Source organism: Otolemur garnettii, unplaced genomic scaffold (assembly GCF_000181295.1).
Source record: "Otolemur garnettii isolate 467f Iridium unplaced genomic scaffold, OtoGar3 scaffold00331, whole genome shotgun sequence".
NCBI classification, from domain to species: domain Eukaryota; kingdom Metazoa; phylum Chordata; class Mammalia; order Primates; family Galagidae; genus Otolemur; species Otolemur garnettii.
In genome coordinates this window covers 64,143-69,386 of record NW_003852726.1, presented here as the reverse complement: position 1 = coordinate 69,386, position 5,244 = coordinate 64,143, and the positions used below count along the sequence as shown (strand labels likewise).

The following is a 5,244-nucleotide window of genomic DNA, read 5'->3' as shown; positions in this document are numbered from 1 at the left end:
AAAAAAAAAAAACAAACAAAAAAAAAACAAATAGAAATTAATTAATAATTAAACTTTAAAAGTTTAATACTTTAGGACTTGTACCAAGTATATTGTATATTTTTTAAATGTTCTGTTGTTTTTAGTGGAAAATATTAGACAGTTATTTTAAAGTTAGTTTTTGTTGAACTATGCCTATAAGGTCATGTTATGTCTGTGAATGTATTTCTTTGGCCTCCCCTGCTCAGTTTAAAGAATCAATAGTGACATGCAGATAAAAGATAAACTTGATATCATGCAAATATATGAAATCATCTTTTGAAATATTTTTATTTTCAATGCACACTTCTCTTATATATAGATATAATTGTTTTAAATAGGAAATGCACACATTTTTTAAAAAAGTGATTAGAAAATATTGACATAACATATTATTTTTAACTGAAACTCATCTTTGATATGAATATTAACAGAGTTCCTCTGAGGATTTTGATGACTCAGCTGGGGCTGCAGATCCAGGAGAAAGTACTGTCAATGAACAAGGAGAAGGTGAGAACTTAATTTTATTTAAAAAGTTACTTGCTCAATAGTTATTTTAAAACATGATTACCAATAAACTCTAGTAGCCAAGGAAAGTCACTTACAAAATGTATAATAAAAAAGAGAAGTGAAGAAAAAAGAAAGACAGAAGTGAAATGGTGATAAGTTGTACACCTTGTTAGATATGAGCAACAGATTAAATGGAGAGTGTCATCGAAGGAGCAGACCTTTTAATTCCATTTCCAGGTATTCTGTGACCTGAGGAAAGTTAGGAAATTAGGGAAAGGAAAGGAGTGAAAGAGAGGGGGCAGAATGAGCGAGGCAGAGAGTACCGAGAGGACGTGAAGGGACAAGAAGCAGGTGTCTGTGATGCAGGGTGGTCCAGTGAGATACCTCCTTAATAAAAGGAAGGTCAGGGTGTCAGCACAGTGGGAAGAACATGAGGTGAGCTTTCAGCACAGCAACATGTTGGAGAAGTAGAGTAAAATTTCTCTACTCTTCCTGTCCTACTCACGGCTGGGGCAGCACTGAGGATTGAGGTCCCTAATCATACAGAGCTGTCTACCATGGAGGAATGGGCACGTACAGGGTGAGACATACATAGATAAAATTTAGTATCATCTAAAATGATGTTATGTCAAAGGATAGTGGCATAAAGGCCTGAATAAGGGAAATAGAGTGAAGAGAGTAGGGTTAGTTATAAAGAGATGAGGCAAGCCATAGCCTGATAAAAAGTCCAAAAGAAACTTTATGATTGGCAATGCAGTTTCAAATTCAAAGATGTGAAAGGGAGGATCTTGAGACTGTATGTCAGAAAGGGAAGGTTAGGTAAGGGAATGTGGAAGCATACTCAGTATAAAGCAGAGCTTCTTGAATGGTAAGAAATCCACAGGGGACCTTGTTAAAAATGCACATTGTGACTCAACACATCTAGGGGAGCTGCACTGCTATTAAACAATCAGGTGATGCCAGTGCTGCTGGTCCCTGGACCACACACTGAGGAGCAAGGGCACAGACTTCCCTGCAGGGAAACCTGGAAGATGAGCCATGGGGTAAGGTCAAAGATCTGAGGATCAAGGGGAAGCATAATTTTGCTTCTATTTCTGAACATGTTTCTAGCTAGAGAGAAATGAGTAAAGAGAAAAAGAAATCGAAATTACAGATACAAGATATTATTGCTAAATAAAGAGGAAAGAATTGGTAGAAATTATCTGTCAAAAGAATGCTAAAGTGACAACCACAATCTCAACATGGGTTTTGTAAGAGAAGACATACTGTGAGAGGAGTAAAACAGAAAAAGAAAGAAATCAGTTAGGTAATTTTTCAGGTAATGATAAGAAACTTGAGAGAAATTATTGTGATCATGTCAAATATACTTCAGTGTTTCTGCACCCATGTGGAAAATTAGATTATTGCCTGCCTAGACATTACTGGAAGAAAAAAGAGCTAAAATTGGGGCAATTTTAGCATTTTTCCTCTCCATTATTTACAGGTATGTGTTTTTCCATTTTGATAAACATTTAAATACTGACAGCCTAGCAAACATTATTTCTTAGGTGTATATTACATATGTTCTTGAATGAGTGGGTGAAGAAACTTTAATATGGCTAAACTACAGGATACAAAATTGTAGGAATTCCAGTTGCTCAAGCAGGTATAGAAAAAAATGGGAATTTTTATTAACTTAATAATCTACAAGTATGTGTGCAAACAGATGGATTCAGACCTTTCTTTCCTAATAAATTGATTACACATTCACCAGAACTGTCTTCACAAATGTGTACATCCAAAATTAGAGGACTAACTGAAAAAAAAAAATGACAAATATTGTAGTATAACTGTAAACTGATTCTGATGTGTCACTTTAAAGATATGCTATAGCATTCTGCCAATGGCTGTAATATTTATCCTCTCAGAGTCATGATTTTCTTCTCAGAATGAGGAACACTGTACTCCTCATCAGTCAGCATCTGCAAATTGAAGGAGGTGCACATTTCTCTTTTAGTTACTATAATTATTTGGAACACAATCTCAATTTGGAAATCATAACTACATGTTTTAGAACACCAAAATTCCTATTTTTCCTTCATGTTGCTCTCTTATTTTCAAAACAACAAAATCACTTTAAAAGTGAAGCGTGAGGATTTACCTTGAGACTCACACACCATCAATACAGGTTTGAGTTTGTCATATTGATGTTTATATAGTCATTAACATCAATTCGTATCTCTTTTGCTTTTTGAGGGTCTCCTGGAAAACATCCTCCCTTGAAGGTAATAACATTTCTCTTTTTGTCTTAAATTATTCACTGCATATTGTGTGAAATACACATGATTTGTGAAATATTTTATTTCCAAGACCACCCAGCCAACCATTGAGATGAAAGGATCCATTCCAGAGAAGGCAGTAAGAATATACACATACACATCAGGTGATTTTCATTTTTTTTTTTTTTTTTACAGATAGGATCCTGCTCTTTTACCCAAGCTGAAGTGCAGTTGTATGACCACAGCTCAGTGCAACTATGAAGTCCTGTCCCCAAATGATTATCCTCCCTCAGCATGCTGAGTAGTTGAGAGTCAGTACAGGCTCTTGCCACCAAACCAAGCTAATTTTTATTTATTTTCTTTAGTGACCTGGTCTCACTATGTTTGTAAGGATGATAACAAACTCCTGAACTCAAGGGGATTGTTCCCTACTGACTCCCATAGTGCTGGTATTGTAGGCCTGAGTCAGGGTGATGGGCTCCAATCAGTTAAATTTTTCAATAAAAAATTTAGTCTGGAAATAATTATATTTAAATAGTTGAAATGATCTTTTCATTCTTGAAGAGGTTTGGGGTCACCAGATGAGGGGGTCTTGGCATGAGGAATGAAGAGGCTTGATTTAAAGTCTGTGTCTGGGGACTGAGAATCTCTGGGACAAGCCCCCCTGAGCTAACCTTGGGTCTATATTTATTATCACAAAGCAGGAAAAAGTAGTTAAAAGTTATTTATCAGACATCAGCACTAAAAAGGGGGAACATTGAAAGTGTCAAACAGAATTTCTTCAATTTGTTTTTGCAAAACCTCAGACCTTAAGCAAGACCTCTGCCTCTAGTGTAAGGTGACCAGACGTCCTACTTTTTAACAATTTGTCCCACATCCAGCAGCATTTTTAAAAAGTCCCAATTTTTGGAAAGAATGCACGGCTCGGCGCCTACAGCTCAACCGGCTAAGGCTCCAGCCACGTACACCTAAGGTAGTGGGTTCGAATCCCCAGCCCGGACCCGCCAAACAACAATGACGGCTGCAACCAAAAAATAGCCAGGCGTTGTGGCCGAAGCCTGTGGTCCCAGCTACTTGGGAGGCGGAGGCAGGAGACTCGCTTGAGCCCAGGAGTTGGAGGTTGCTGTGAGCTGTGATGCCTTGGCACTCTACCCAGGGGGACAGCTTGAGGCTCTGTCTCAAAAAAAAAAAAAAAAAAAAAGAAAGAATGCACAACAAGCTAGGGAATGGTGGGACAATGGGAAGGGAATATACTGCTGCTGAAAAGGTTAATGTAACTCCATTTGGGAATGAAGAGGTTAATGTAACTTCAATTGGAAATGGAAAGGCTAATGTAAACTCCCTACTCCCCTCCTGGGCAAGGTCACCCAGGTGGACTGGTATTCTACTCCTTTGAGCCACAGGCTCCACCCTATACATAATTTTTTTTAATGTATTATATTTGTAAATTGTACTTATGTTGAAAATAAAAAATATATATATTATAATACTATTTTTGTGTTCTATGAAAATTTTTGTTGCTCCAAATAGACCAAATTTTTAATTAAAAACACACCCCACCCACACCCCCATCAATGGTGTCCCGCTTTACCAATGTTAAAATCTGGTCACCTTACTCTAGTGTCAAGAGACCTTTGGAATTCAGACAATCTTTACCATAACCATTAGGCCTGGCATTGCCATACCTCACATACACATTCTCCCTTGGAAGCCTGTTTTCTTATCTCCTGCGTGTACACAACTCACATCTTGTGGTTCTCCAGCTCTCTCAAGCAGAAAGTGAGTCTTATGCTAAAGATCAGAGCTCAGTTTCCCCTACATATCCCGCTATTTTGTTATTCTAACATCATTGAGTGAACATAAGCAAATATTTTGTCTGTTTCTTCTGTCTTTGGGTCAGATGACACATGTATCGTCTGAAAGTGATGATGATGAAGAGGAAGATCAGAAGAGTACCAAAAACCCACATTCATAAATTTAATCCTGAAAACCAATGAGAAGGACATAACCATTGAGAATCTTTCTGTAAAGTGTCAAAAACAGAGTATTGGCTGGCCTTTTGGATGCTTGCTCATGTAGCTGGCTGGATAAGTCAGCTGTATCTTGAGCCATAGTGTCATCCAAGGCACTATGTAAGTGATTCTTGACTTGTTTCCACGGATAAAGGGAACTGTTGTAAGGAACTGTTGTAACGTAAATGTGGGTGCTATTAAAGTCACACCGAAAAGCAGTCCTTCTTTGTAAAGTTTGTTGTTTATTACCAAGTAATTCAACAGCAGCCTTGAGGGCATCAAGTCTTTGCATAACTTGATTGTCAATCTTAGCTAGTTTTATGAACTCTTGTGTGTTGTTAACCATCATAGTATCAACAAAATGAGCAGTTTGAACAGATTCAGCTAAGGCAGCGACAGCCACTGATGCAAAAGCAGGTAAAACAATAACAAACTGGGAAAGCAAT

At 37.5% G+C, this 5,244-nt stretch overlaps 1 long non-coding RNA gene across 1 annotated transcript; it reads left to right on the top strand.

Annotated features, from left to right (window-relative positions):
• The first annotated feature begins 504 nt into the window (after positions 1 to 504).
• LOC111722725 lies at positions 505 to 2,924 on the top strand. The gene is made up of 3 exons (XR_002771422.1): positions 505 to 528; positions 2,764 to 2,792; positions 2,878 to 2,924. It is a non-coding gene; the product is annotated as an uncharacterized LOC111722725 (long non-coding RNA).
• Positions 2,925 to 5,244: the final 2,320 nt, after the last annotated feature.